This window comes from Lemur catta, chromosome 5 (genome assembly GCF_020740605.2).
Source record: "Lemur catta isolate mLemCat1 chromosome 5, mLemCat1.pri, whole genome shotgun sequence".
Lineage (NCBI taxonomy): Eukaryota > Metazoa > Chordata > Mammalia > Primates > Lemuridae > Lemur > Lemur catta.
The window spans coordinates 103,505,652-103,528,411 of record NC_059132.1 but is presented as its reverse complement, the minus strand read 5'-3'; positions in this window follow the sequence as shown (position 1 = coordinate 103,528,411).

Below are 22,760 nucleotides of genomic sequence, written 5' to 3'. Positions count from 1 at the left end.
CTCAGCATCAGCTCACTGATAATGACTTGATAGAATCAGAAGCTGTTCCCAGATGGAAATTACATTTTCAACCTTGTTCTCTTGGGTGCCAATGGCTATAAAGTTGAAAAACCCAGGCTACAAAAGAAGAGAAAGAGAAAAAAAACAGAGAGAGAGAGAAAGAGAGAAAATTGTGTCTGAGTAGGCCACAGAGATCTATCTGACCCTTCAAAAAAATCTTATAATCAGGACCTTGTAAGACCACAAACTGGGAGCCCAGTGCAGGGGACAGTTGGAGCTGACAACAAAGTAGCAGTGGTCAAATCAGCCAAGGTATCAACGAGAGCCAAATAAAATAGGGGAGTTCTTCTAGGATAGGCACCTGTGAGGGATGATTCAAAGTGGTGGGTAAACTGCCCATATAGGTTTGAAGTGAGATCTTAGAGCCCTAATATTCCATATGGGGAATCTCAATGCTCAGAGATTCATTTCTTAACGAGAGCTTTCAGCGTTAAATTGTTCTCGCCCATTTAAGTCAGCATTTTTCAGAGGGCATCCTCCTTTTCCCAAGACTTTGAACTATCAATGTCAGATTTGGGGGACACATATTCCATTTATTGCTGTCCACATGCTCCACAGTGAGGCGATGCTCTCTCTGTACAAAGTAATTTGAAATATGTTCCTAGGTGAAATCATGATTTTTTTGTGCTATTGCAATTTAAAATTACGTTATTCAGATACTAGTAGAGTTGATTTACAATCACTTTTCACCCCGATGTGGAGCTTACAGATAGGAAAAGTATGGAATTAAACTTCACCTGAGTAACAAAGCCGTCTGTGCTGGCTGTGGACTAGCAATATGTTATTTGGACCTTAGAGTGGAGCATGCTATTTAGGTCTTACTAGCTGTTGTCCACGGTTATTGTTATTCTGTAGACAAATCTTGGAAGGTGGTTCTTGAAGATTCTAGATTTTGTTTTCAGGAAAGCCAAGGACAAAATGTTAATGTGCTTATTGATTAATTTTCTTTCCTTCCTTTTTCTTCTCCTGTTGTCGTTGACGATGATGATGGCCCTAAAGGAAACAGAGGTCAGAAAGACATGAAATGCATTATTTGGAGTTAGTTTTAGACACCCTAGGTTTTCTGCTAAAAAATTCCCGTCTCGCTGACCCTGAATCCTCTCTGTGCTTGATCGTGGACACGCTGACAGCACCGTCATCCGCATGCCTACACAGAGGACGGTAAAAATGAGGGGTTGAAGGCTTGCTAAAGCACTTTCCTCATTGACAAAATTGGCAGTGACCTTAATCAGTGACTCTCTAAGCTTTTTAGCACTGACAGAAATAACCATTTTTTTCCACTCTGTCTATTTTCATCATAGACACTTTTTTCCTCTGATCTTCAGATATGATACACGTCCCTAGGTTTGTAGAGCTTTAGAAATCTAGTCACTGCACTCTTCTTCCACTTGTATTATGATTTTTATCAGATTCACCCCAAATATATATTTAAGGAGACTTTATTGGAATAAACCTCAGAATATAGAAAAATATATATCTATGAGCACAGAAATTGGTCAGTTTAAGTCCACTTAAAAATTTTTTGAGGTAAAACATACATATATAATTTACCATCTTTATCATTTTTAAGTATACAGTCAGTGGTAATACATACATTTATATTCTGCTTTTCCCCTTCATCCACCCTCTCTTCTCCCCTAAGGCCATTTTAAATAATCAGTTTGGTTACCACTGTTTATAAACCTGCACAGAATATGAATGGCTTTAAGTTCTATGTTATATCCATTTTCCTTAAATCCATAGATCTTAGTTATTTTCTAAATATTTTCAAGGGGTATCAAATTCCTGAAAGCTGAAAATAGTTTTTGCAAGGGAAAAGTTAATAGTAAATGATTATTTTAATTCACTTGATATTTGGAAACCATAATCTTGATTGCATGGCTAAACTCAATAGCACCCTTAAGTAATTATTCTCCATAAATTAACATACTATTTCTATCTTCCGTAATTTTCAAGAAATCAAGGCTATTAACTGTAAGCTATAGCTAAATCACCCAAGTCACAGGCAATCTAGAAGTTTCCAACATCCTTCTTGTTAACTTTCTGGTGATAAACAGTGTATTAGCCTAATTCGTAATTAGGATGGACTGAAAAACCAAACCAATTGCTTCATCACTCAGTTAGTTTATATAGACCCTGCCTTGCGTTGTTTCTTTGACATATAACTGCACTTAATAAAAATCCCATAATTTTAAAAGAATGGGAATTCACTGCAATTACATATTACAATTTGTGGCTTTAGGAATGATTTTTTTAGTGATTTATTCTAACCTATGATCCCTAGGAAGGCTGAGTCCTGAATCACTGCATAATGTTCAAGAGCCCTCTGAGAGAGAGGCTTCTTTTCAGAAAGGGAACTGTGTTTCACCAGTGGTATGTGATGAATAATTCGTTTATTCTCAAAGATTATATGATTAATTACAAGCAGCCAAGAAAAGATACTATCAGTGTATCCAGGTTAAGCAGTAACAATTAAAAAGCTATTGTGTTTATCTAGATATCGGGGTTCTTAATTGGTAATGCTTCACTATGGTATTTGAGTAAATAAAATAATGTATTGAAAATTTTAATGTCAATCATCATTGATGTTAGAATATATGCAGCAACTACAAACAGTAAAAGCTCCTCCAGATACAGTTGGCCAACAGCCTCTCTGACTATTCTGACCACCAATTCTAAATAGCAGTGATGTCCTTAGAGAATAACACAAGAATCTCTATGAAAAAGGAAACTGACAGTGGTAGCTCATAGAGCTCCTTAAGGGTATACAACAAGTTAGGTGCAGAGCTGCAGACAACAATTCTTGTCTCTGGAGAAGCATCATGGTTTAGTAGAAAAAACATGTTCTTCACAGGCAACAAAACTGGGCTTCACAGCATTGTTGAGAGGACAAAGTGCATCACGTGCATCAAACATCTATCAGTGGGAAAATATGGAATATGCTGTTGGATTATTGGTTTCCTGGCTACAGAGCCAATGAGATAACTAGAAAAGGATATTTTGTCTATAGCGCTATAGAACCTGGCAAACATTTCCATGTGGTAACATATTTAAGTTGTTTCCACTTGGAATTCCAAACCCAAAGCCCCTCCCACATGCAGTGAAACCAATGTTCCTCTCCTAACCATTTCCAGCAGACAAGCGAGAAGGAGACAGAAATCCTCCAGCTCCAAGCTGTTGTCCTGATGGCTCCAGAAGCATCGGGGTGTGCAGTCACCATTCTCCTGTACCTGCAGACTCCACAGTCACAAAGACCTCTGAGGCCTTGAACTAAACTTTGAGAATTGGTTTGTCCCCACCCCCACCTTCAGCCACAGCACAATGTGCCGCCCACCCCACCACCCCAGGCTCCCAGTGGGACATCCGATAACCAGAAATGTGAAGAAACAGGATATCTCTGCTACTTAAACTGTGAAACATAATCCGTGGATATGTGTGTTCTACAACAACATAAACATTCCAAATTTTCCATCAGTTTAGAAACTATAACCAACTATAACACAGGAATCCACTTCCAGCATGTTCTACCTTAGGAAGTGTGCTCCAAGGTGTCACCATAACATGGGACTTGAATCCCAATTTGGGACATTTGCAGCAATCAGGAGACTCAATGAGGAGTAGTTCTGGCTGTGACCTGGAGAAAAAGAACACTGATAATAGCTGGCTGTTTGAAAGGTGACTTTCAGCATATTTAAGTTTCCTGATATTCAGTTACCCCATCTGTAGTATTTGAATTGAAATGGCACCTGCCTTGTTAGCTTGTTTGGAGATTTAATGAGTTAATGCTCTTAAAGCACTCAGAATGGTGCTAACATGCTAGTTCTCAGTGAACATTAACTCTCTGCTTATTGTCACCATTATCATTATTAAATCCCCAAATGTACTAGTCAGCCAGGATTCCTAGGCTGGCTATGGTCTGGCCCTGGCAGGACCCCTGTCTGTTGGCGTCTCTGGCCACTTCCATATCCTGAGCTGATCCTGGAAGCGTGAGCTGAACGGGCTGAGGTTGGCCATGTGGACCTTAACACTCAAGGCAGGGCTGATGACACTGTGCCCAGCTCCTCTTCCTGGACATTACACCCTAGGTGACATCTTTCGTCATGATTGTCTCTAGAGTGTTCCATATCCAGATATCTCCAATTCATAGAGGAGATGTAACCTCTCCAGAGGAGGGAGAAACACTTTAATCACCTGCAGGGACCTTGATACACTAAGTTTAATCACTTGCAGAGACCCCTCATCTGACACTCTAAGAAGATCTAAGAGAGCCATTTCATGGAAATAATTACTTCACATATCATATCCTGCCCTTTTTCAGGGAGATTTTCAGAATTTTTAACAAATTTTGAAAATGTGTATGGCACAGGCACAGATACAGACATTGGCTGCAAAAATTGCTACTGAGGTTTGCGTGTAATAACCAAATATCAGGCTAGTCCCATTGCCCACAGTTTCTGTAACTACTGTCGAATCTATCCAAGTCAACAAATATGAGAAATAACCACTTTTCAGTATTAACCCTGCTTGAATTTTAAAGCACTCCACACTTGAGCACAGGCTCCTCCATAAAACTTTTGTTCCTTGTCTGTCCCAATGCCAGACTCTTCTGAGACTCCCTCTTCTCCGATTGTTTCCTGCCTCCTACATGGAAGTCTGTCCATGTTCCTCCCCTGTTGTATTCTGTACTCTGTCCCTCGGTGATCTCTAACTTCATTGCCTTAGTGATAGCTTCTCTGAGACTTGAAATTGTTTTGATCTCTGACCCTTAGATGAGATGGGTTCCTCTGCTACAGACTCCCAGAAAACCTTTACTCCTTGGCATGCATAGTTATAATCCCTTGTACTCGTTTGACGCAATAAACTGGGAGCTCCATGAGGCTGGGGCTTATGTCGTTCTTATTCACTGCTCAATCCCTGGGCCTAGCAAGGGATTCATTTCATGTCCACACCCTTTTTCCTGGGGACTATACCTGGGGCTTGATGCCATTGTAACCCAGCTTTTAGGACAACTGGAAAACACAGGGCCTCCTCCAGCTGACAAGGAAAAGATCACGACTTCCAACAGTGACAGTAACTCAGGAACAAGTTGATATGGGTTTAGAGTGTCCAGTATGCAAAGAAGATTACACAGCTGAAGAAGTCCAGCAGCTACCCTGCAATCGCTTCTTTCATAACAGCTGTATTGTACCGTGGTTAGAACTGCAGGACACATGTCCTGTATGTAGGAAGAGCTTAAATGGTGAGGACTCTACAAGGGAAACCCAGAGCTCTCAGGCCTCTGCAAGCAACAGATTTAGCAATAATAGCCAGCTACATGACCAATGGCCTTTCTGAAGCTAAAGACCACACCTGAACCAGGGCTGTGGTAGTCTTTTTACCATAGCTGTAAATTGTATCAAAACGAAAACACAATAGATGGATTTAGGAATCTCATAAGACACCCCTACCCATGATATTAAAAACAAACAAAGAAAAGGGCGGACTCTCCTTCCTGCACCTCTCTGCTGCTAGGGGCTGGCAGCCAGGTTGCTGACCCTAAAGTTTCACCTGAGTTCCCACCCCTCTGAAAAATTCTTCCAGTCAGACTGAAATGCATGAAGTTCCCCTCTTCCATAATGTTCAAACTCTGCAACTTGGTCATTTGGTCTCACGTATCTGGCTGCCTCCACCATCCATTCTTCCAGCTCCGGCTCCTGCCCAGCACCTTGAAGAGACCACACTCATCCTCCGTCTCAGCCCAAGCCCCCCAATCCACGAAGTGTCACCTGCTCTTCCTGGTGGAAGTAGCCTCTTCTGCCTTCCACTCCCAGGACATTTGATCTATACCTCTTTAGTGGCACTCACCAGTCTGGTGTGATTGTTATACTTCTTTGTTTACTTGATTTCCTTCAGAAAAAGTTACGCATCCGTACCACCTGGTACACGCAAAGATGCTCAACAATTGCTTGTTACATGAATGATTAAGTGAACGGGTTATCATTTTATGGTTATGTAGATAAATACATTATAGTATAGTTAACATATACAGTTATAGTAAAATATATGTGTTATAGTACAGTGATGTTTCTGTTTGTGCTATTTCTCCAGGCTTGAGTCACAACCAATCAATACCTTTGCTTGACAACTCTAATGAGGAGACGACCACAACACTGAGAGAGAATACATCTTTTTGGTAAGTAGAACATAAATTTCTAAATCTGATCATAAACACAAAGCCAATGTTTATGCTCCCATTTTATTTAAAGCCTTATTTAATAAAAATTTTAGATGTTCTCATATTTTCTCAGAGATTAGAGGGAATTAATGTGGAAGAGTTTTTAAGAAAACTTTTATTTCTTATAGATATTAGTATAAAACCTTTTTGTTTTGACACAATGTTGAGGTAATTCTATATACTTCCGGAAAAAATGTGTAGTTTAGGGTAAAATTTTTTGAATGTAACATACATTCCAAAAAATGTGCAAGCTCTAAGCATACAGCTCGATGGATTTTCACAAGGTGAGCACATCCGGTTAAGAAACAGAGTATTACCAGCACCCCGGGAGATGTCCCCAATGCCTGTGCCCCTCTTATCACACCCCTCCCCCACCCCAGCACAGTTAAACACAGTCATGACTTCTAACACCACAAATTAGTTTCCCCTGTTTTTAAATTTGGTATAAATGCGGACTATCTTTTTAAATGACTTAAAAATAAAGACAAAGTTGAAAAAATAAGCAAGAAGTCCAAGTTATTTTTCCATGTACGTAACAGCTGTTTTGCCAGATGATTTGATAGCTAATTGGAGTCATATTGCTGTTATCCTTAAACCCGGCAAACATCACCTGTTTTAATTGGGGGTCACTGCTGACCAAGCACTCTACCTGGGTTTTTTTCCTCATATTTGTGCTTAATAAATTATAACCTGCCCAAGATGAGGAAAGGTATTCATCACGTCAAGTGCTTACAGCAACTGTCTTTTATAATTAGAGCAAAAGATTTTCTTTTAGCATTGACTGATTAAATTGGTAATTAACATGGGATGAAGATTTTGCATGCTTTCTCAAAGGAACCAAGAAAACAGATAGAAGTACACTTAGATCAGCTAAAGGCTTAATAACACATTTGTTAAAGGCTTTACTGTATTTAGCATAATAAATGAGAAACAGGATCACATTTATTTATTTCAAGAAAGATAACTGCCTTCCCAGTTATTCATTCTAGAGAAGGCCTTATCACAGCCTCCTCACCCCTGCTAATTTTTAGGCCTCTTCCCAAGTAATAGCAATTAAATCCTAACACTTCAAATGTTCCACTTAAGGATTCGGATGGTATACTATTGACCCTGGAGAGAAAGACATTAGGGTTTCTACCTATCCTAAATTTCCAAACACATTGTTGCTTCCCAGTTTCTTTACATTATTATTAAATGTCATGGATTCTCATCCTACATTGTTAATTTTCATTTTAGGGTATCTGGTGCCTTTCTTAAAAATAATTTTGGTCACCCAAACCATCTCTTTGCATTTAGCTTCATTAATGATCTACAAATCACAGTGTGATGTCTTATCTTATCTTGGCCTTTGTATGTTATCTGTTCTCCAGAGGAAGATCTTGACTTTGCTCCTAAATTTTAGTATACACTTTTGAGGGACTTGTAGTCCTCTGTATACCTGTCACCTCAGCATGTCCTTAAACATGTATTTAATTAGTCTTTAATTATGTGAATTGTGCATGTAAGAAAAGCAGTTAAAGTAATAATTCCTAATCAAGTTTTATTTAGAACTATATAATGGGCTTCTATTTATCTTAAAGATATGTTATAAAGCATTTAGTGAGTTGAAAAATTAAGATTGATACTAAAAGATACAATTTGTTGACAATATCTCAACTTTTAAAAAAATGTTGGAGATTACAAAAACAGGTACTTGGAATATATTCCATTCAGCTATGAATATGCAAAATGTGAGAAACAAGGAGTTTCATATGGTCAATCCAATAGGCAGCCGCTGTTCTGATTTCTACCGTAGAGATTTGCATCTCCTCGAACTTCCTAGAAATGTAATCATACAAGGCATGTGTTTTTGCTTCTGGCTTCTTTCATTCAACGTGATGTTTTGAGTTCTATCCCTGTTGTTGAGAATAATAGTAATCACTCTGTTGTTAAGTGGTATTCTGTTGAATTAACATGCCACAACTTTTTAATCATTCTTCCACTGGACATTTGGGTAGGTTCCAAGTTTTAGATATTATGAATAAAGCAGTTATAAACATTTTATAAAAGTCTTTTTGTGGCCATATGTATTCGTCCCTTGGGATAATACCAAGGGGTGGAATTTCTAGGTCATAGGACAGGTCTATGTTTCACCTTATAACAAACTGTCTAGCAGTGTTTGTAGAGGTCCCCAACCTTGTTGAACTTTTTATTCCATTTCATTGATCTAGTCAATTATTTCTATACTAGTACCATACTATCTAGATCTTGAAATTAGATGATGTAAGTTCTCCAAATTTATTCTTCTTTTCCATGATTGTTTTAGCTATTTTATATGCTATACATTTCCATATATGTTTACAATCAACTAGTCAATTTCGACAAAAAAGCCTGTTGAGATTTTTATTGAGATTGCATTGAATCAAAAGTTCAATTTGAAGAGAAACAGCTATTTTAACAATTTGGTGTCTTCTAATCCATGAACGTGGTAACTCTCTTCTTTTATGTAGATCTTTTTTGCTGTTTTATACTTTTCAGTTTAGCACTTTCACAGCTTTTATTAAGTTTATTCTTAAATATTTGACATTTTTATGGTATATATTGGATTTAAATTTTTTTTCCCTATTGTATGTAGAAATACAATTGATTTTTTAAATATTGACCTTATATCCCTGCAACCATTCAAACTTGCTCATAACTTCTAATAAGTTCTTTTGGCTTTTTATGTAAGCAGTCATTTTGTCTATGAATAAAGACTTTTAGCTCACTTTTTCCAAACTTTACCCCTTTTGTGTTTTTCTCTCTACTTGTTGTATTATCTTGTATTACCCATATAATGTTGAATAGGAGTAGTGAGAAAAGACATATTCGCCTTTTTCCTGATCTTAGGAGGAAAATGTTTAATATTTTATCATTAAACAGGATGTTAACTTTAGGCTATTGGTAGATGCTTTTTCAGACTAAGGAAGTGTGCTTGTATTCCTACTTTGTTAAGTGTGTTTTATAATGAACGGGTGTTGAATTTTGTCAAAAGCTTTTCTTCCTGCATTTATTAAAACGATTATGTGGTTTTTCTTCCTTTTCTGATAATTTGGTAAATTAAACTTGATTTTTTAACTGATAAAGCCATCTTACACCCCTGGGATAAACCTTCACTTGATCATAAGATATGGTCATTTATATAATCCTAGATCTGACTTTATAATATTTCGTTAAAACAAGTTTAAGTCCATATTCAGGAGAGAGATTGGTCTCTATCTTTTCTTGAAATATTTTTGTCAGGTTTTATTGCCAGGGTACTGCTGGCCTTATTAAATGAGTTGGAAAGTATTTAAGCATTCCCTCCTCTTGTCTTTTCTTAAATAATTTCTGTAGATTTATTTATTTCATAAAACTTTTATAGAAATTCATCAGAGAATCCATGTGGGCTTGGAGTTTTCTTAGTAGGGAGCTTTATAATTATAAATTCAGTTATTTAAGAGATATAGAGTTATTCATGTTTTCAACCTTTTTCTTGTGTTAATTTTTGCAAATAGTGTTTTTCAACATACTTGTTTCTTCTAAGTTGTCAAGTGTATTCTCACAGATGCTCGTAATATTTCTTTATTATCCTTTCAATGTCTCTATGAACTGTAATCATATTTCCTTTTTCATTTTTAATATTGGTAATTTGTGTTTTCAGAATTTTTTTTCTTGATTAGTCTTGCTGAGGTCCGTTAATTTATTAGTCTTTTCAGAGTACCAAATTTGGATTTGTTAATTTTATTTTTTATCTATTCTTTAATGAATTTTTGCTCTTATTTTTACTATTTTCTTTGATTTTTTTACTTTAGTTTTAATGTGATCTTTTTCCAGATACTTAAGGAAGTAATTAAGATTATTAGCTTTAAGTCTTTCTTCTCTTCTAGTACAAGTATTTTAATGCTGCAAATTTCCTTTTAATACCTACTTTAACTACATTTCATAAATAAAAATAAAGATTCATGGTGTTTTCATAATCATTTAATTCAAAATATTATATAATTTCCTTTATGATTTATTCTTCACCATGCATTATTTAGAGGTATATTGATTTATTTCCAAATATTTGGGAATTTTTCCTATATATCTTATTCTTAATGATTTCTAATCCAATTCCACTGTCATTAGAGATATATTTTGTGAGATTTCTATCTTTTGAAATTTATTGAGACTTTTTTTTTATAACCCAGCATCAGCAAAGGTCTATCTCAGTAAATGTTCTAAGTGCATTTGAAAGAAATATGTACTACAAAGTTATTGAATGTGGTTCTATATAAATATCACTTTATTCAATCTGATCTATCATGTGGTTGAAATTTTCTTTATTCTAACAGTATTTTATTTACTTATTCTATAAAATACTGAGAGATGAGTGTTAAACATTTCTAACTATTACTATGGACTTATCAATTTTCTCTCTTTTATTCTGTTGACATTTGCTTTGTACATTTTTGAAGCTCTGTTATTAGCTGCATAGATAAAGACCTGTTGCTGGGGCTATTATAAGTTCCTAATGAATTAACCCTTTTATCATTATAAAATGTCCCTTTTTTGCTCCTATCACTTAGACTGTATTGGCTTCAACTTCTCTCCATCCTGCATGAGCATAGATAAAAGAAATAGAGATACTAGCTCTCAGCCTCACAACAGACAGCCACTGTCTGCTTGATCACATGGACTCTTACCCTCCATATGTGCACCACTAGCCTTAGCCAAGGACCCACAGGGAATCTCCATGCAAACTTCTACTCCTCCTTCCTCCTATCCCTACCCTGAAGCATACTCCCTTCTGGTACCCTACCATGCAAGTTCCAGATGCTTCAGCAGCCCTGATCGCTGATCTCCATCCGCCTCCCCTGCTTAATGTTAACACGGTGCTTTACTTCGGCTCTACTTCTTTTCATACAATCCGGAAACTGCCACAAGGCAGGAAGCCAGGACAAATATAGAATTCCTTTCATGTGCTTCCCTTCTCTCAAGGATCGCAGTCCTGCACTGGCTGCTGCTCACTGCCTCAACATGGTTATCATGTATATAGTGTCCAGTTTTATTATTGTTTACGGTGGGAGAGCAAGTCCATGGCCAGTGATTCTATCCTGGCCGTGTGTTAAAGTTCTTCTGTTTTGTCATAATTTTTAATAATAGCAATGAGTCTCTGTTTTCATTTTGGAAGAGTTAAAGGACATCTCATCATCTTCAAATATAGCCAAATAAAATATCTGTCAGTCTCTTATAAGTAAGATGGATATAGCTCCTGGTTTTCCTAATGTAATCCCAGTTAATGCCTCCCCATTTCACTAGTTTTTGCAATCAATTACCTTGCTATCCTATTTATAAATCTTAATAATAGTGATTATTTTTTGTACGAGAATCCTGTAGTCTAAATTTACCTTCCTTGTTCAATTGTTTTTAACATTCAGTTTATCTTTACCAAATGTAATGTTTTATTTCTTCTTTAGGAATATATATATTTTTAACCATTTGTAAGTTTGCATACAATCTACCTCTCTATTCTCTAATGCTTTGAAATAAGTTTCAAATGTGGTCAAAATGTGTTTTTGGGAAATTAACAGCACAACACGTATCATACTTTATTAGAAAATTTCTTACAGTAGAAATTTTCTTTACTCACAAATTTCTCTGTTTTAGGAATATCTTTCACTGTCCAAAGAAAGCAGATTGCTCTTCCTTGCCATGGTTGATAGGATTAGATCCAGGGACTCTACTTCCAGAGCCCTGGCTTGGTACAAGTGTGACCATGAACAGAGGCATTGAAGGATTATTGGCAGGAGGAGTTAAGACTTGTTCCTCCTTCCAGAGCCTCTGTTCTCAGTTCCTCTGACAAATTTAGTCATTTACTTTTCAGCTATCATGACCTGGCCTTATGAAAAACACATAGTACCTTGAATATGCCCAAGCACCCTGTAGAAAAAAAAATTACACAGAGAAAAATGTCTTATATTTCCTTACATTTGAAAAAGAATGAATTACTTACAGAAAGTGACATTTGAGATTCCTCAATACGATCCCACTAATTTTAAGGGTATAATATTCTCTGGACTACATTTCTGGCCATGGAGTCAATGCCTTGATAGTTTAGTAAACATGATGTAAGACAAATACTCTTGTTCATTATTTATTTTCTTTGAGTATACACCTAGTTAATGCAAACTGACAACTTGAATGGTTACCTAGTTATTTTTCAGTCACCAAGTTATATATCATATTGAAGACAGGAATAAATGTTGAACTTTCAAATCTTATGCAAATATGTTATATTTCCATATATCTCCTGTTCAGCAATTTATTACTTTTATGTTTTTATACTGAAAACTATTCATAACCTATTTAATGTCAGACTTGTACCTACAATGAAATATGGGGAAAACCTTTCATCAAGTGGAAGCTTTTCTTTTGTGATAGTCCTTGTAGAAGATTCCAACTGTTAGTCAGAGGCACTTACTTTGAGAGCGTGGCAGTGTGGGTGCTGTAATACGTTCCCTCTGTTTTAAAACATCCCAAAGAATGCTGTCAGCTCTAAGTTTCTATACCTAGTATCTACTAAATCAGATCAAGCCGTTTTTATATAACGGTTGCAAATGTGTTTTTTTGAATGTTAAATCTGTTTCTATTTTTCAATCAATTTAAAATGTGTAGAAAAAGTGTTCTGATTGTATATTATCCAATTTTCATCAGCTGCCGGAAGGAAATGCTGTGAAAATCTGTGATTTAAAACCCTTAAAACTTCTGCTTGAAATGCATGTTTTGTTAAGAACATTAGATATGCAAAGTATTTTAAACAGAATTTTGATGCCTTTATTAATAGCATTTAAAAGTTTTAGGATCTCAGATATTCATAGACTTTATTCTCCTTGATTAACAAGGTCATATATTTTTAATCTTTATATTTCTCTTTTGGAAATAATTGTAACTGTGAAGGAAACTAGCAAAAGAAAGATAAAGAAATAATTACATTATTGGTAATAATAATATCCTTTCTAACAGTTATTGGAAAAAATATATTTTATAGAAGATATATGCATAATCATAAATAGCAATAAACACCTACCTAAAACCCAGCATGTATAAATCACTTGCCTATAAGCTGTGTGAAATACATAGATCTTGCCTTCTAGGAGTTTGTGATCTAGTTAAATAAATAAAAATATACATGCCAAAGGAGTGGTTTATTTAAGTGCTATTGGAGTTTAGAGAAGCAAAATAATTTTTTCCTCTTCTAAGACTTCATGGCTGAAGTGGGATTTGACTGAGAAATGAAGGTAATGCATAATAGTAATTCATGATGAAAATAATATTGAATAATAACAAATTCAAATGCAATATTTTTTATTAAATCTAAACAACCTACATTGGATATGAAAAAAGTAATGGTGGAAAATATAAAATAAACTAATTATAATAGATGATTTTCTTTTTGATAGCTATACTTGGTTTCACACTAATTGAAAAAACAGAAGCACAGAAACTATTATTAATAATTAGTACTTTAGTTTTTTAGATTTGGTTTTACCTACTCTATCAGTTAGTATTTATGTAAATCCATACTAAAGTATTGCCCCCAAATTGTGAGTTAAACATACAGGGATTGATTTTGTCACTTAAGGCAAGTCCTAAGGCATGGTAGCCCCAAGATGTCGTTGAGATTTTCCTGGCCCTACAGTACACACCCCCACCCCACCTTTGGCGTTGGATCAGGTCCAATATAGCAGCTGGAGCTCCAGTCATCACATCTCTCATCCAGGCCCATAGCAGGAGGAAGGGACATAGAAGCACACCAGCCCTTCCTTTAAGAAGGCTTCAAGGAAGTACCACATACTACTTTGCTTATATACCGATGGCCAAGAGGTTATCAAACTGGCACATCTACTGCCTGGAGGCTAGAAAATGCAGTCTTCTAGAGGGATGTGTGACTGCTCAGACCAAAGATAGAATTTGGTTTTGTTATGGAGAGGAAGGAGATAGTGGAGGCTAGTGGAGGCATATGGCAGTTTCTCTCATTCCTACTAAACATTCTTAATGTTCTTGATGCGCATGGAGGCATTACTAATTGGAAATGAGCTTGGCTGACGCTGTGTCCTTATATAAGGGCTACAGCTCACTGGATGGATCTACTCTAGGGACCAGACATGTTACTCAGCACTTAGGTAGGCTGCCCCCATTCTAGTTTTCCGATTGTATGAAGATCATGAAAGAATTCATCCAAAGTGATTGAACCTAGACTGAAGATGATGGCCATGTGGCTGCGTGCTTAACTTATACGTGTGTGTGTGTGTGTGTGTGTGTGTGTGTGTGTGTGGGTGAGAGAGAGAGAGAGAGAGAGAGAGAGAGAGAGATTATATTTGGGTGGATGGATGGATAGGTAAGTATGTTTATAGGTAACAGATTGTGTAATTAGGTTGATAGAAAAATAGAAAAAGGAAAGGAGGTAAGAGGGGAGGGGAAGAAGAGGAAGAAAACTAAACTAAGGAACTGGAGGAAATTCTTAGTAGTACATCAAGAATGGTCTGATCTAACCAAAATGTACATCTCTCTGTCTGGATCTATTCTGCTCATCGTCTTCATCATGCAGCACCTCATTCCACTCTAGGATGCTGTTTTTTTATGATCCTTATTATTTTTGTAGATGATCCTTTATTTCCACATTTGTAAATGCGGAGAGTGCACCTTAAATATAGTTCTGAGGAAGGTTTTTCCTTCTAATATTTTATCATATATTGGCTTTGTTATTTATTTCTTAACAAGGGGATGGCTCTACCCATCTCTCTGTCTGTCCATCTGTCTGTCTGTCTGTCTGCCTTCTGAGCGCTCTTTGTGCATGAGAGTCTATGTGCCAATCAGTGTTGCCTCTGTCCTGGGCAGGCTGCACTTCCCATCATCCTCATGAGAAGTGGAGTTGTAGCCTTTTCCCTTTTCACAGCTGTGAATCAGCTCCTCACTTAGTCTTGGGTGAAAACAGGACCCCTGCATGGGGCAGCAGTCCCCCTCCAGGGGACTACGCACGTTGTTCCACTAATCATCCCTCTGTAATGGAAGAGCAGGACTGTTAGTGTTAGTGAGTCCATGTGCAGAAATGTACAGGTCAGGCTACAGAAATCAATACTGTCGAATGATCTAAATTCAAAAGAACAACATTCAGTACAATTTGTACAATGAACTGCTGTCTCTTGAGAAATAAGTACAGGCAAAAAGAAATAAAGAGAAAAAGAGAAGGGGGGATAAGAAAGGAAGAAGGAAGGAAGGAAAGAAGGGAGGGAGGGAGGGAGGAAGGAAGGAGAAGAGAAATTCTCCAAGGATTTTTCAGTGAAAGAGATTACCTCCAGCCACATTGAAAATATTTCCAATGATCCTCTTAACTGATTTTGAGCAATGTAAATTTCCCATTGCTCATAGCAAAAGCTACACAGCGTATTAGAAACTACACAGAGCTGAGAGAAACAGTGAAGGAAAATTGCTGCTAACTTAAAGAACAATGTGCCAAGTTACTGACACTGCTTATACTCTGTTCTCATGGGAATGCATTTAATATTATATTTGTAGTACCATTTAAATTTGCGAAGACATTAGTCCTAAAATTTGGTGTATAGCAATAACAATAGTTAATGAGATAAATTTTTTCTTTGAAATGCCCTATGTTCATCTAACTCATTGAACATTAAAGATCACTATGTAGAAACCCCAGATGTGACTCCTGTGATATTTAACAGAGGCCTCGAACTCTTATTCTCTCTTATAAAATTAGTAGACACACTTGTGGCACTTAGTTGATTGTACATCCCAAAGTGAGCTGTCAAATATCAGCACCCACGAGCTTAGTGCACATACTGAAGTTAAGGAAAGAAATACTTTTGTTTTATTTTCTTTTGTGTTTTTAACATGTTCGGATCAGATTTTAAAAATAAAATAAGTGGACTTCTTTTTAGTATGTCTAAGTTAATTTTTCAAAATTCAACTCTCCCATAGTCAATGGGGATGGGATAAATATTATGGGATTTTCATTTGCATTGCCCTTCCTGTTCTCTGAAATAATTTATTATAATTTTCATGAGACTTCATAATATTATTCATTCACTTCATAATTGAAACGTTGTTAAACTCTGCCTCATGTTGATTCCTGACCTATACCAGCCAAAGGCACCTTCCTCTACCCCTCTCCTTTCCAGCCAAGGAAGTTAGCAAGTTTGATATCCAGTGATAACCTACATAGATGATTCTGGTCTTATTTATTTATATGATGGAGATGAGATTCCTGACTTCTTAGAAGTATATAGTAGATTAACGGATGGAAAAAATGGTTTATAATTTCAAATATGCAAATATTAAGAATTATTACTAAACATAAGTTTACAAAACAACGAAAGACCTTGGTGAATTAAAAATGGTATTATCTTTTCAGCAACAATTGGTTTCTTATTCTGACTGACAGAAAAGCTTATTAAAAAATAAGCAATGAAAACTTATTGTATTTAAGTTTATTACAGAATTTTTAGTAACAATAAAAGGAGTAATAGGACACAAAAAGTTGCAGAATGCAGGAAAATTGTCAACAACTAGAATAGTACCTAGCACTTAGTAGATGCTGAGTAAAAATTGATTTAGTAAGCTCTATCTCCTAGCCTTTGAAAGCAGATTAGATTAAAAAAAAATGTACCCTTGCTTTAGTAAAAGATTCATATAAACCCACAAAGGAGTTCCAGTTTGCCTGGCAAATGACAAGCCCTTCCTCTTTGACAAAGTCAGTAAAATCTACAAAGCATTTTGGCCATAGCTCCTCCTAGGTTAGGGTCAGATCAATTCTTTTGTTCCTGGAAAGTAAGAGTCATGTTTTGGTTTTCTTAATCTTATCATTCTGTTATTTGACCCAAGCTAACTGGAGTATGTAATGAGAATAACTCATTGAGCTAGTGTATTATAAAATAGCCTTGGACTAGAAGCTAGAATTCTAGGGGAAATCTCAGGTATGAAAATCTTCCTTCCTACTCTCCCCCTTTAGGGATAACTGAGCTCTACTCTGCTCCACATTCCCAGGAAGATTTGTTCCCTGGTCATCTGATTAAAAGGTAGCACAGTTTAGGATACCATCTGGGACATGAAATTAAAAAATCACTTAGAGGCAGGTGTAATGATTCAACCAATTATGTTACTTCTTTCTAGTTTCCTGAACCTAACACCAGTAAGAAGGAAACTTGGTGGAAGTAATTCACAGGGACAAGTTAAGGAAAAAAGAATTTAAAGAGAATAAGTTTAAATAGGGCAGTCTAGAAGGTAGACAGAATTAACATAAATAAATATATTATGCCAGGGAAAAATGATATTTGAAGCCAGAAAGAGAGGGGTAATATTTATTGACCACATATAGTGTACAAAGCATTATACTAGGTCCTGCAATACATTGTAAGTCTTGAAATTGGTCATTATCTTTCACTCCCTTGGCTTGCCTTGCTTTAGTCTTATTAGCATTAGTAGCACATATTAAAACTGTTATAAGTCAAAGATATATGAGCGGGACTAAGTGACTTTCCTGGAGACTTACAGAACTATGACATTGTCCCTACAATGCCAAAAACTTACCATGCCAGATGTTAACCCTTGTGTTGCCTCGGTTTTCTAACGTTGGCAGCCAAATGAAGTAACTGCAGGAATTACAACCTACAAGCTAAACGATTAATATAGTCATCTCCTTGTTAGACATCTAGACCATAAAACGAGCCTAATTTTTAGTTTCACACTGTTAATGACACTCTTCCCAATTAGAATTATCTTTTACATTATTCCTCACATTCATGTAACTTCTGTGATTTTGTACACTTTTGATTGACAGGAAAATATGCACACAGTACAGAAAGTCAAAAACGGGAGGGTGAAAATACTCTAGTGTAATTTCGAGTTAATTCTGGAAGTTCAAGGTTTTAGTTAAAAGAACATATGTTTTCAAGGACTTCGCAGTCCCCCTGTTTGCCTGCAGAGTTACCCTGACTCTCCCGGCTCTGACTTCATTATGAGGAAAACCCTTTGTAGAGGGCATCTGCTCAACTCTAATAATAAATTTTGAGGGAGGTACAGAATCAAAATGCGAAGCAAATGGATTAATTATTCCTCTACAAGCGAGCTGGGAATTCATTCATTACGTTTGTTCCTCATCGCTTTGTGTACTCTTGGGCTGCTGCAGAAAAGAAATGTTAAATGAGAAATGAAAGGGGTGAGCCTTTATTTTCTCAGTGTTGGAACTGCAATTGAAGTATTGCAGAAGAGAGAACTGTTCTTAGCACGGGGGCCTGTCTACAATCTGGCACATCACCCACTTCTTGGAATTGGCCTGTGAAGATTTCTACAGTGTGGTGACCTTTCTTTAGTGCATCATAGCCCAGCCAGGAAAACAAAAGCATGGAGCAAAAGACCCGGATTTTAACCCTGCCTTTGTCCTTCACTGGTTATACCTTGGACACTTAACATCAAAGGCCCCATTGAGAAAATCAGAGGATTGAGACCAATTATTTCTAAGGTCTCCTCTAATTCTAACACTTTATACTTTCATATGATTAAATATAGACTTCTGTTGCTGGAAGGGGTTTCAGTGATAATTTCACAATCTATTCACCTACTGCAACACTGTCTTCTGAATTGGTCCAATAGATGAGTGAAAATTGAAAATGGGAGAGGAAAATTGTAGTTATGAGCAGAGGTTATTACTTAAATTCATCAGATTGAGCTCTCAAAAGTATGATTAAGAGACGCATGCCAAGAGGATATACAGTGATTTCAAAACAACCACCAATGACAAACTAACAGTGGCCCACCATGGACATTATTAGTCAATAATTTTTCAATTATAATCTTAGCTTTTAGAAAATACATGCATGGGGATCTGTCCCTATTCAAAGTAATGGCTTGTTTTGTGTTTTATTTTGTATTCATAAGCAGTTGTGCTCATTGAGTATTATATTTTTTGCAAGTATTCTTTTTTGCTTCTTTAATAACTGGTCTAATTCATCTAACATTTCAAATGATGGGCAAAAAAGCCTGTTTCTCTGACCAAATTGTAGGCTCTCCGAGGGTGGAAACCAAGGAACCGATACAGAATGTCGTACTAAGACTTATGTGTATGCACACAGAGTGTGTGTGCATGTGTGTGTGTGTGTGTGTGTGTTCTCATGCATGTGTGTGTGTTTGGTTGAATTGAAGAGAGGTTCATCCACTCCTCTGAATCAAACATGTTAGGCATGCTATGCAAACTTAATGAGCATACTCATAACATTAGACACCACGCCGCTGACCAAACTATTTTGCATTGTTATTTATCTACAGTTTACCTCTTTTCACAAAGAATTGGAGGCAATATACAATTTAAAAATGCTACAGTGAAATGTTAACTATGAATGGAAGTAGAAGATTAATACTAGGGATAAGGAGAATATAAATATGCCAGTCATAAGATGAATTTAGTTGCCAAGCATCATATTTCATTTGAGCCTTCTAGTAGGCAGAGGAAATAAATGGAAGCATGTTCAGTTGCAAGGTCCTCCTTGTTCGTTGAGATAGGAGGAAGCCTACTGGTCCCTCAGGGGAAGTAACACACTTTGATAAACACAATAAACAATTGTGTTCTTGGGACAAAACCCTGTGGAAGTATTCTCATCATTACACTGAATTCTAGATGAATTGATGATTTTTTCATGGCATACTGTTAGGTTTATCTAACAATTGGACATCATGTGGAACTTTGCTTCCCAGCTAACCAGATTACTTGGCTAGCCTGGTTAGTTCAAGGTCTCCTGTCTTGAATACATTAGAACAATACAAGCTAAACTAACTGACTTGAATTACCAAGAATTTTCCCTTTACTTTTAATTTTTTTTTAATTTTTATTTTTTCATTATGGTAAATATCCATAACATAAGATTTATAAATTGTAACCATTGTAAGTGTACAATTCAGTGGCATTAAGTACATTCACAGTATTGCATAAACGTCACCACTATTTCCAGAACTTTTTCATCATCCCAAACATAAACTGTACTCATTAAACACTAACTTCTCATTCCCACTCTCCCTAGCCCCTAGTAAGCTACATTCTACTTTCTATCTCTATGAATTTCTCTTTTCTATGTACCTCATATAAGCAGAATCAGACAATGTTTGTCCTTCTGTGTCTGGCTTAATTAACTTAGCATAATGTTTTCAGGTTCATTGATATTATAACATGTATTAGAATTTCTTTTTATGGCTAAATAATATTCCATTTCATCCTTTTCTTTTAAAAATATAATTTTACCTTTTTAATTATTAGGTTTTTTCTCTATTCTTGGAGTGACCAAAATACTAGCAAAAGCTTCTAAAGTGACAATTGCCAATCTCTTAAGTAGCCCCACAATTCAAATCATTGTCTCAGTTACTTTGCTTACCTTGAAGGTTTCCTTTGATATTATTTCCTGGGGCTTTCATTGTAAGCAAGTCTCCCTATGCCTTTCTACAGAAAAAAAAAAAAATTAAATCCTATTTTTGTTTGTTTGTTTAAAAAATATATAAGCTTTCTCTATCTTGGTATCAAGGATGTATCATGTGAAATTCTTCTTAGTACTCTTCTTTGGTCAATACAATTGTCAAACATTTTCATGTTGCCCTTTATATAATATATAAGCATTGCAGGTTGTATCTCTTCGCCCCTCAATCTGAACAGCTACTTGCTTCCTGAGAATGTCCACTAGCACTCATTGAAAGCTCCTTTCTTGTTCCTAGTCTAAGCAAAAATTCTACAAAGTTCAAGACATGGATTTTCAAGATTTAAAAGCCATTGACTAGAATTTAAGCAACACAACCTTTCCTTGGGCATGAAAAAAATCACTCCTGTAGCTACATCTCCATTTTATGTGAGTCATATAAAAATAACACACAAGAACCAAAGCTTATATTGAATAACAATGTCTCAATCAAGTTGAAACTACAAAGTGTATATTGAATCCTAACTTAAAAATTAAATAATTCAAAAATTAAATGCCACTAATAAAATATTTTTCCATCAGGTATAACCATGCTTATAGCATGTTCACAATTTTTTCACTGGGCCCTTTATAGAGATTAAGTATTTGAAGAATAAATTGAATTTTAAAAGTTATTATTCTAAATATGGATTTGAAAGTGTAGTCTTTCATGTGTATTGTTGGGCAAATCATCTTTTATATGAACAATTCGATAGATACAGCAACCTGCAGGAGAAATTTCTTACAGCATTTTCTCCTACAATTTTTTCTTCATTAAGTTTTGCTGATAATTTTAAAGGTAGACTGGGTGCAGTGGCTCAAGCTTGTAATCCCAGCACTTTGGGAGGCCAAGGTGGGAAGATTGCTTGAGCCCAGGAGTTTGAGAACAGCCTGAGCAACAGAGCTAAAACCCTGTCTCTAATAAAATTTAAAAGTTAGACAGGTGTGGTGGATACACCTGTAGTCCCAGCTAATTGGGAGGCTGAGGCAGGAGATTCACTTGAGCCCAGGAGTTGAAGGCTGCAATAAACTGTGATCAAAGCACTGTACCCCAGCCTGGGTGACAGAGTGAGACCATGTCTCAAAACAAAAAAAATTGAAAGTAGCTAGATGTTAAAACAAATATATTTTAATTTTTCAAATAAACATTAAGTTCTATACATGAAAATCATTAATTAGATGCATTTAAGTCACATGGATTCTTGGAGTTTTCTCTGGATTCTCTATTCTATATAGTGTTAACATGGAATAATTTATATGTGCTCTATGTATCTAATATTATGATACAAATCAAGTATATTATGCATATGTACTTAATATTCAGCTATCCATTACCATTGTTAAGGAAAATCTCTTAGATCTTTTTCTAATTTCACATGCTTTCATTTCATATTCAAATTGAAACTTCAAAGTAATAAAAAATTGTGGTTTAAAAATCTTACATTGTTACTAGTTTAATTTTGATATTACACCTTACTAATGAACTTTTGGTTAATGATCAGTTTTAATTCAGTTTAACTCAGTTTTAATTCAGTGATATTTCTAAATTGGGTAATTAATATCTGACATTATTCCTAGTGCCCGACACCTGCTTGAATGTCCTTTACCATGAGGAAAATTTTCCATCGAGCCAATGTAAATAAAATCTGGAAGCTAGAGAAAATAGCTACCTTGACAAAATTTGGCTCGTAAGAACCCAGCAAATACTTTAAATACTTTCGTGTTTTCTTTCATGAATTCCTATGAAGTACACTTTTGAAAGTTTTTCTTCCTGCTCACCTGATTTACCCTAAGTAGCAGTGTCATAGACTGATTATAATGGACACGGTGAAAACAAACTGTCCCTTCTTGGACACTAGAGTCTACACATCAGTTGCTGGTTGGGTTTTCCCAATTTAAATGGCTCTCTGTATGTGTATCTAAGTGACTTTTTAGCCAGAGAAAGAACTTAAATCTACAATATGTATTAATAACTAAACCTCTTTCCCAGG